Below are 10,600 nucleotides of genomic sequence, written 5' to 3' on the forward strand. Positions count from 1 at the left end.
CACAGTATAAGAATAGGAAATGAACAGCAAAAGTAAATAAATAATCCGAACGGTAAATGAGCAAATCATTTGAATAGACAGTCCTCAAAAGAATTATTGATGGTCAATAAGTATTTGAAAAATAATGTTCAATTTGTAAATTAAATTACGCTGAGATTCCATTTCTTCCCAATCATAATCATAATGGTTATAATCAAGAAATCAAACTTTAGCAAATTCTGATGAAAATATAAAGGAGTGAGTAGATTTCACTCACTGCTGTTGAGAAAGTGAATCATCTAGCCACTGTAGAAGTCAGGATGGAGTTCTGTTGGCTAGCTCTTTCCTTCCCATCAAAATATTCTTCTTAGAGAAAGGCTAAAGCTTATAAGATTTTGAAACCTCAGGAATACCAGAAATCTGCACAATTCTCAAGGTCAGTTTTTGAGTTTATAAAGGCAGCAAACAGCTGCCGGATGGGGGACGTTGTCTCAGTAGGAGCTAACTGCAGGTTGTCAGGGAGTTCCAGAGATGCAACTTTGTGAGTCACCATGCTGAAGTGCTGCTTTGGCATCATCCTTGTTTCTCAATTATACCAAATGAACTCATTTTTCCACCAAGTAGATCAGGATGCACTTGATTCTTTGGCCCCTTAGTGGTTGCCTATTGAGATAAATAGACATTTGTCCACCAGAACAGACTTGGAACAAGCACGCTTCCAACACTCCAGAGTGGAATGGTAATGAGGTCCTGCTCTCCTCATGGAAATATTGCCAGTTAATGGTTGGGGAGTCTCATTCCTTCAGTGTCTTGGCCATGCATCAGTTTCCCACTCACCTTTAAATAGCCCTATATCCAACCTCATGCAAGCACTCCTACTTAAACTAGGTGGTCAAAAATAAAATGAGGAGTAGGTGGGGAAAAGGAGGCTAGCAGGAATGGGAGGGAGAAAGCAATAATGGAGAGTGAATATGATAACAAGATATTATATACACACATGTATGAAATTGTCAAAATTTTTAAATGTTAAGAATTTAAGTAAATAAGAAAAATTAACTAAAAGTGGGAATATCATATGACTGATGTGCATTGAACCCGGGTAAAGATTTGAAGGAATGAAAGTAAGCTTATGCCAGAGATACCATAATATATCTGTTTATTTTTATGGAAGGAACAAGAAACAAGCTTAAGTGTTTATAAACAGACAAATAAATAAAGCAAATACAGTGTATTTACACATGGAGTTTTCTTCATTCAGGAAAATGAATGAAATTGGAGATTGTCATGTTAGACAAAGTAACATAGGCTTGGAGACAACTATTAACTTTTCTGTCTTATATGAAATCTTGATAAACATAAATATCATAATTTAGATTATAACTTTTCTACATGCTATGAATGCCAAAATAGTATATGCAGCCCATCATTAAGTGCAAAAGTGGGGACAAGAGAGGTAGCGACACATGCATATAAAAATGTAATAATGAAACTATTCTTTAGAATAATGGATACATTCTAATTGAGAAAGGAAGAAAGTACAATCTAATCACTAAAGTTCCCTAAAACAGTTTTCATGTTTTAATTTATTTTATGACTTGTGTTGGGCCACATATAGCTAACATTGTCAGGATTCGACATATTTCTGGAAGTCACACTTCTTTTCACTTTTCATTTGTAAATTGGTGTAATGATACATAACAACTTACATTGATAACACTTCTTCATTTTTTATTTTCATCACTGAGAAAAATTGGAAGGAAAATTGGCCATTTATAGACTACATAGGCAAATAATGATTTGCCCTTGATAAAGAATATATTACTTGACAGCTTTTCATTTTAAAGTCTTCTTATAATGGGCAGATATTTTCTGAATAAAGACTGAAATGGAAATGATATGATGAAAACAAGTATCCATCAAAAATAAAATAAATAGGATGTCCTCCCTTCTGTCCCATTTTCCTGGTGAGTGAAGACTTTCATGGGACATATCTCTTAGGCTAGTGTCCGGATATAAGTGATTTGACTCTTTCTGCTTCTGGGTTAACTCACTCATTATGATCATTTCTAGCTCAATCCATTTGTCCACAAATTTTCAGAATTCCTTGTTTTTAATAGCTGAGTAGTATTCCGTAGTGTAAATGTACCACAGTTTCTTTATCCATTCTTCTACTGAGGGACACTTAGGCTGTTTCCATGTTCTGGCTATTATGAATAAGGCTGCTATAAACTCTAGATGAGTGAAGCATGGGAGAATGGGGAAATAGAAGGTTCCACAGGATCCTAGAAACCTACAAGAACATTATGATGGGCAGATCTGGGCCCAGAGGCCCTGCTCAAGGGTAATATGCGCAGTAAACATCGAACCCCTACACAGATCTACCCAATGGACAAGACATTCTCCACAATTGAGTGGAGAGGGAGGTCTGACTTTCACATAAACTCTGGTGCCCCATATTTGACCATGTCCCCTTGATGGGAAGGCCTGGTGGCACTCAGAGGAAGGATAGCAGATTACCAAGAAGAGACTTGATACCCTATGAGCATATACAGGGGGAAGAGGTCCCCCTCAGTCACAGTCATAGGGGAGGGGAGTAATGGGACAATGGGAAGGAGTGAGGAATGGGAGGATACAAGATATGGGATAACAATTGAGATGTAATATGAATAAATTAATAAAATATATTTAATAAATAAATAAATAAAGTAAATATAGACATTTTTATGTGGATGGGGAAAGGTCACAAAGCCTCAAACCTACATAAAGAACAATATGTAACTAAGGAAGGCTGAGAACTGGAGAAATAATTTTTCCCTGGGAAGAGTACTCTAGCTGTCCAATATCATATTGTCAGCTCCTAAAATATATACATGTAATCAATGTTATATAGACTGAGCAGATTTTATTTATATATTCCCTATTATAATGCATTTTTCATATATATGTAAATATATATATAACAACAATTTAAAAGAGTCATAAATTTTAAAGAAAGCAGGGAGTACACTGGAGAGATTGGGAAGGGAAGGGGGAAATGATATAATTATATTATAATCTCAAAGAACATAAAAGTAAAAATATGAGAAAATAGTAAAGCAAAAACTATTTAAACATAATATGTTAGAGGGACTTATATCTGCAGGGGGTCATAATTTTATCCATATCATATTTTAATGATTGTTTAGTAACAGAACAAAAAGGCAGGTATGACAACCAGTGCACCAACCACTTGCAGACTGCTAACCTTGAATCCTGGATTCTGGAAGTTTTCTGTGTTAGATGTACCAGTAGAAAACAGTTTAAACTTTGCCAACTTTACAGGCCTTTATTGGACAGCTTAGAGATCCTAACTTCCTTTGTGGATATTAAATATTATTTATTTCTACTTTCCTTCATTTAACACATAGATCTGAGAGAAAAATAATCAACTTGGGATCCATGATACAATTTGCCTATTTCCTGCATGGCTAGGATTTCAGTTTAAAAGCATATTTACAAAACAAAACAAAACATAGTTAAAATTGTCCTCTTAAAATCCTGGTCCTTTTGTGCTATAAATGGCTACAATTTTAGGATAACCTAGCATCAGAGAGGAATAGCACTGACCACTGACCACATTAAGACTGAAGTAATGGATACACCAACCAAGGACCATGCATGTAAAAGACCTGGGTCCTCAGCTCAGATGTAGCTGAGCTCAGTGTCCATGTGAGTCTCCTAGTAAGGGGAGCAGGGGCTGTCTGCCATGGACTCTGTTGCCTGATCTTCAATCAATCTTCCTTGGTGGGGCAGCCTTTCCAGGCCACAGAGGAAGAGGATGCAGGCAGTCCTGATGAGACTTGATATGCTGGAGTCAGTTGCTAGGTAGGAGGGCTCCCTGTATCTGAGGACTAGGGGACAGGCATAGCGGGGAAGAGGGAGAAAGTGTGGGACTGGGAGGAGATGAGGGAAGGGCTACAATCTGATGCAAAAGGGACAAAAATAAATTTAAATTATGAGGCAAAATAATAAAAAAGACTGAAGTAATGTGTTCTGAAAGCACTATGATGACACGGCATGTAGTAGTTCTATCTGAAAAGATATGTAGATTTTATTTTGTTCATTAATGAAACTTTTTTTTTTATCCCATCCCTTGCAGCCTCCCTCCCTCCTGCTTTCACCCTATTCCCCTCCCCTATGTCTGTGACTGAGGGGAATCTCCTTCCCCTTTATATGATCATAGGGTATCAAGTCTCTTCTTGTTAGCCTGCTATCCTTCCTCTGAGTGCCACCAGGCCTTCCCATCAAAAGGATGTGGTCAAATATGGGGCACCAGAGTTTGTATGAAAGTCAGTGACCTCTCTCCACTCAACTGTGGAGAATGTCCTGTCCATTGGCTAGATCTGTGTAGGGGTTCAATGTTTACTGCACATATTGTCCTTGGTTGGTGCCATAGTTTGAGCAGGACACCTGGGCCCAGATCCGCCCATCATAATGTTCTTCTTGTAGGTTTCTAGGACCCTCTGGATCCTTCTATTTCCCCATTCTCCCATGCTTCTCTCACCTAGAGTCCCAATAGGATAACCTCACATTTATCTCATTTATGAAACTTTAACTTTGACTAACTTTTAAAAAATGGTGCTTTTTTTTTCTATACATTCTAACTACCTAAAAAACTAAAATTTTATTTTCAAGTTGGCTTTTAAAAAATTTAAACATAATTAAAAATAACAGTAGCCATTTCATATCATTGTCTTCTAAGCATTTAAATTTCTGTAAAATATTCTCTAAATATGGATGATGGAATGTTATTAGTACTTACTGACTACTAGTTGTACGCGAGGCCCTTACTGAAGCCACTTACTACTGTTTCATTTAGCATTAATTTTCCTGTGATGGAACACCATGACCAAGTCAATCTGGAGAGGGAAGTGTTTCTTTGGCTTACACATTCAGATTCATATTCTATCAAGGCAAGCCAAAGCAGGAACACAACCTGAGAGGCCATGGAGGGTTGCTGCTTACTGGTTTGCTCCCATTGGCTTGCATGTGTCTTAGTTATGGTTTCCATTGCTGTGAAGAGACACCATGACCACACCAACTTTTATAAGGAAAACATTTTAATTGGGGACAGCTTACAGTTCAGAGGTTAGTCTATTCTCATCATAGTGGGGAGCATGGCTGCATGCTGACAGACATGGTGCTAGAAAATACCTGAAGAATTCTACATTCAGATGGGCAGGCAAAAGGAAGAGGAAGTGACAGTGAACCTGGCTTGAGCACCAAAAATTACAAAGCCCACCCACAGTGACACACTTCCTCCAACAAGGCCACAGCTACTACAGTAAGGTCACATCTCCTAGTGGTGCCACTCCCTATGGGCCTATGGGGCCATTTTCATTCAAACCAGAATAGCTTGCTTTCTCATAGAAGGCAGGACTATCACTCACAATAGGCTGGGCCCTCCCACGTCAATCACTAAGAAAATGCCCACAGGCTTGGCTCCGGCATTTTCCTAGGCAGCCATTTTCTCAGTTGAGGTTCCCTTCTCTCAGACCACTCTAGCTTCTGTCAAGTTGACATAAAGCTAACCAGCAGAACATCTGTTAACTACTTGATCTCTCAGTACCTCTCTGGGTGCTTATCCATATTTTACCAAGGTACAAACTGAGGGGAAAAATGGGTCTACGACACTCCCTGAATCATATATGTCGTTCTGTCTCAGCCAAGGCACAGACAAACCACTGCGCTTCTAGAACTATTCTCTCCATGACCCTCTTATGCTGCGAAAAGTTAAAACCACCCTCCAGCCAGATTAATCTTGGATTACTCACAGAAAAAAAAAAAGAAAGAAAGAAAGAAAAAAAAAAACAAAAAAAAAAAACAAAAACAGAAGACAGAAAGAGGAAATCACTTCCAGCTAGTGCATCTCAAAATCCATGAACGTCAAGAGTACACAGAGGCATCTCCATCCTAGAGGTTAAGATTTCAAGGTCAAGCTACACATTTGCACAATTTCCGAGGTACTAATGAGATCCAGACTTTGAATATCACTGCACTAAACTTAATAAGTTATAATCTATTACTTAATCACAACATACTTCAACTATATATGTTTAAAATTCTGGCTTCTACCTCATTTTCAAATTAATAAGGACCAGAGAGCATACAGTCCTAATATGAGACTCAAAATCAGTATTACCCAGTAGTGGTTTTCTTCTGTATTTTTTTTTTTTTTTTTAATTATAGAAGATAGAGTTGTGATGTCAAAATACAGCAAGAGGGATTTTTTTGTGAGAAGTTTGCAAAAAATTTTCAAGATTATTTTCTCATTCCCTAAGAAGTGGTTTTAAGTGGGGTCAAATATGTTCATTTGGGGAACATATTTCAAACTTAATACTTAGGCTGTTGTACAATCTGTTGGAGCAAGAATTCAAAAGTTATTCTCTTGAATTAAATTAACGTTTTGTTTTAATCACATTAATATTTCATTTCTAACCTTGGCAACCCTCATATCAGAATCTCCAGCCACCAGAGCGGAGTATAAATGAGAAGTCTGGCTGACATTTGTAGGCAATAGGAGAGTAGCATGTTACCATTGTCATGTTTATCCGTAGCGTTTTTTGTTTCTGTGCTGGCTTTGTTCAAACAGTCCCCTAAGGTGTTGAGTTAGTCGTGAACCAGTTAAAAGAAAAAACAATTTTTTAAACTGTCTTACTCCACTCAGGCCTAAATAATTTTTTCCCTGTTTGGAAAAAAAAAGAAGACATTTTAATATGTCACGATTCAGTTCCAGCTCAATAACCAACCATTTATTTACAATTTTAAAGCAATCTTCAGCCTAGTCAGGTAAGAATTATTTCAGAAGAATAAAAACATTTTCATTTCCCGTCACTGCCAGGGAAGAAAAGAACATGAGTTATGAGTCTTGCTATGTTGTCTTAAGTTGATTACTATGGAATGATTAAAAAACTAGCTGTGCTGTCAGTGCTGAGGACTACATTATAAGTGTAATAACAGTTTAGGGATACAATCCATCAATGCCGCACTTGGAAGAAGAAAAAAGTTGATCTATTTCTTTGGTCATCATTTTCAGCATATTAGATGACAAATAATTGTACATTCATCAATAACAATAGATTAAAGTTGAAATGATTTATTGCTATTACACTGCTGTTATGATGGAGCACTGGGTCAGTCAAGCATCAGCAGGGTCTGTATTTAATTTTCACGGGTCTCTTAGCAGAAATAATAGACAGAGAGTAAACCACCTGAAACAAGGTAGATCAAAGTTGTTGACAAGTGATTTGTAGGTTGGTTCTTCATGAGTGGCGTAAGAGAAGCGATAGGACCTCTTTGACAGGCTTGTTGAACCACTAAATCAAGTAGACCTTGCTGGCGCACAGGCTGACATCTTGCCCAGCAGCACATGGAAATATCAAAGCTATGCAAGTATGACATTAGTTTAATATTACCTGAGAGTAATGGAATGCAAGACACATTCCTAAGGCCAAATCAGGAAGTTTCAAATGTAGGTAAATCTATAGGCTAACAGGGTTCTCCCTTTCAGCAAGAAGGTAATTGCTCCTGTACCCATATTTCCTGTGGGAAAATATGTAGTATATCCATTATCATGTTTTATTGTGTCTTCTTCTAGAGCAAGGTGAGACCTATTTGTATTTGATCTGATTGAACATTTCAATGTCAACTCATAAAAACTGAAGTGTTCAACTGGCCAATTTCCTTCAAAGTAATGTCTGTGGATTTTTTTTTTTCTTTTAGAATGACCTGCTATCCTTTCTGTATGGTAGCCCACCTGGATGCACGGTGAAAATCTGGGAATAAAGACTGACATCTTGCATTTCTGTAAAGCTTTCGATATGCCTGATGAAATAAAAACTTTAAGAACAAATGCGTGAAGCCCATATATATCAAGAAACAAAAATAATTACTGTCAGTAAATTGAAAGAGCCTATCTTTTGGGGGATATAGCATCCTCTAGGTGAGCTAATGTAGTTCTTGAGAATTCATTTATACGCATGTATTCAATATGCCTTAAGTTGACAAGGTGGGTCATTATTAGGAAACAATTTGTGTTTCTCAGGTGTATCACCATAACACAATTGTGATCGACTGCAGTTGCATTTTGTTAGCCTATGAAATAATCTTCCTGCGTGGCACTTCATCAAAATGTATTATCTTATTAACTTATCTTACATTTTCTGATCTCTAAGCCTTTTGAATTTTATTAGTCATGTTCCATTTTAGCACAATAATAAGTATACTATTTATAGTAACACAAAGCATACAAATATTATTCTCTAAGAAAAAGTTTGGTGATATTGAATTTTAAAGTAAAAATTAATTTAAACAAAATTTCGTGTGTTATTAAACATGCATATTGTTATTTTTTTAATTCAAGCATAAAAATGTTTTCTACTAAAAAGTAATGGAAAATTTTTTTATCCTGAAAACTTGCCCTGTATGGAGTCATAGCTTACTAGAAGTACTTACTTCTAAAGGTTTTGCTGTTGTTTTTTGAGTTTTTATTTATATTTATTTATTTTGTTGTTGTTGTTGTGGGTTTTTTTGGGGGGGGGGATCGTAAGTTTAAAAGTTTGGACCAGGCCAAGCTAAAAGAAGTCTTTAAATAATTTTGTATTGTATTTAATTGCAGATAAATGACTGTGACAGAGTTAATGAGATCGGAATGATGAGCAGCAAGATTTGATTTGCTGTCTCTGAAAGAGAAGTCAGATTGTAGCGTGACTGAGATCCACTGCCACAAAACTTTTATCTCACAGACTATGGTAGTTGGAGATAGTTATCTGGAGTGATATGTTGAAAAGCTGCCTCACGAACAGACCTTTCGTTAAACAGGTGAAGTGAGAATGGAAAGGGAGGAAAGGTAAACTCATTTAATTATTGCCCTGGGCAGTTGACATGATTTTCCTAGGAATCCCTTAGCTTCGCATAGATGACACAGCTCAGGCAGGTTGCTGCATAGGGAGAAGAGATGAGTAGGGTTATTCTGCTAGCCTCCTCTTGGGATTCTTATTACTTTGAAACTTCCTGGTCCTTCAGGCTCATTATTAGCACACACTTAAGATGGAAACTTGGCAACACCTGCCACTTTCCACAGAAGTGCAAGCTGATTTTGGACTGGGCCAAAAAAAAAAAAAAAAAAAAAAAAAAAAAGACAGGCAAAGTGCTAACAATGTTTGCTTCTAAACATTCCTGTTTCCTGCAGAGCTGCAAGCCAGAGATGGAGCCCAGCACTGAGAGGGAGAAGTTAACAGATTCCCCTCACCCCAACCAAGAAGCCATTGCCAAGTGATACCCACAGGGAAAGGTAAAATCCATTTTCTCTATCAACCACCCTCTGACAATCTAGGGCAGGCTAACAGAAAAGGAACTCTACTTTTTTTTTTTCCTGTGTGTGAGGGGGTGGAGGGTGGGAGGGAGATTTTAATTTTATTTTTGTTTGGTTTTTTGGGAGTTTTTGTTTCATTGTTTTTTTTTGTTGTTGTTGTTCATTTTGATTTTTTGTTTATGTGTATGCATGTGTGAGCACACACACTCTTGTGTACACGTGTGTTTTCAAGAGAAAGGGACAAAGAGTGAGCGTGAAGTCTGTCGAGTAGAGAGATGTGGAAGACCTAAGAGGACTTGAGAGAATGGAAGCAAATGGTCTATTTATTGTTGTCTGAAAACCTTAAAGAATGAAAACACATTTTTAAAAATCACATTTCTACTTAGTCCTTAATGGGTGAGAGTTGAGTGAACAGAAGCCCTGAACACATTGCTTACAGATGTCAGTCCTCCCCTTTTTCTTAACCCTCAACGATCCATAGGAAATAAGCCATACTCCATTTTTTTCTTCTGTGCTTTATGTTTTTGTGTGAATGGTTAATGACTGTTAAAAGCAATTTAGGCATCAGTGTGATGGGTTAGTGTTTACAGATGATTGTGGATATGTCCGAGGACCTGAGCTTTATCCCTGAGACCCACGTCGTTGAAGAAAAATAATCCACTCCCACATGCTGTCCTCTGATCTCCACATGCATGTGCACACTGGGCTAAGTGTGCCACCCCACACAAGCACACACAAAGGAATAAAAGTACAAGAACACTTTAAAAAGAAATATATTGTCTGGAGAGTTAGTTGAAAGGTTAAGAGTAAGTAGTAAACTTACAGAGATGGAGTTTAGTTCAAAATATTTAAGTTTGCTTACTTATAACTAACTGCCTTTATCTCCAGCTGAGGGGATCTAATAGCCTACAGAACTCTCTGGGCATCTGCACCCCTGCTCCTCTCTCTCTCTCTCTCTCTCTCTCTCTCACCAAAATAAAAATAAATCTTTTTTAAAAAGTAGAAGGGGCAGATTCATGTCCACAGTGTCTTTAGTTAATAAAATTAATTAATAAAACTGGATACATAGAGAAATAATTTGTGCAGAAGAGAAATAAAGGTCCACAATATTGCAATTATTTGATGGTACTGTATGGAACAGATGGAACCAAGCTCTCAAATTTAATTTGGTAAATATAGTTGTCTGAGGTAGTTGTGACAATACTACAAATATCTGATATTACACATCCCCCAAATTAAGTCTTTAAAAGACAATGCACTCACTAGGTT

This window comes from Acomys russatus, chromosome 24 (genome assembly GCF_903995435.1).
Source record: "Acomys russatus chromosome 24, mAcoRus1.1, whole genome shotgun sequence".
Classification (NCBI taxonomy): domain Eukaryota; kingdom Metazoa; phylum Chordata; class Mammalia; order Rodentia; family Muridae; genus Acomys; species Acomys russatus.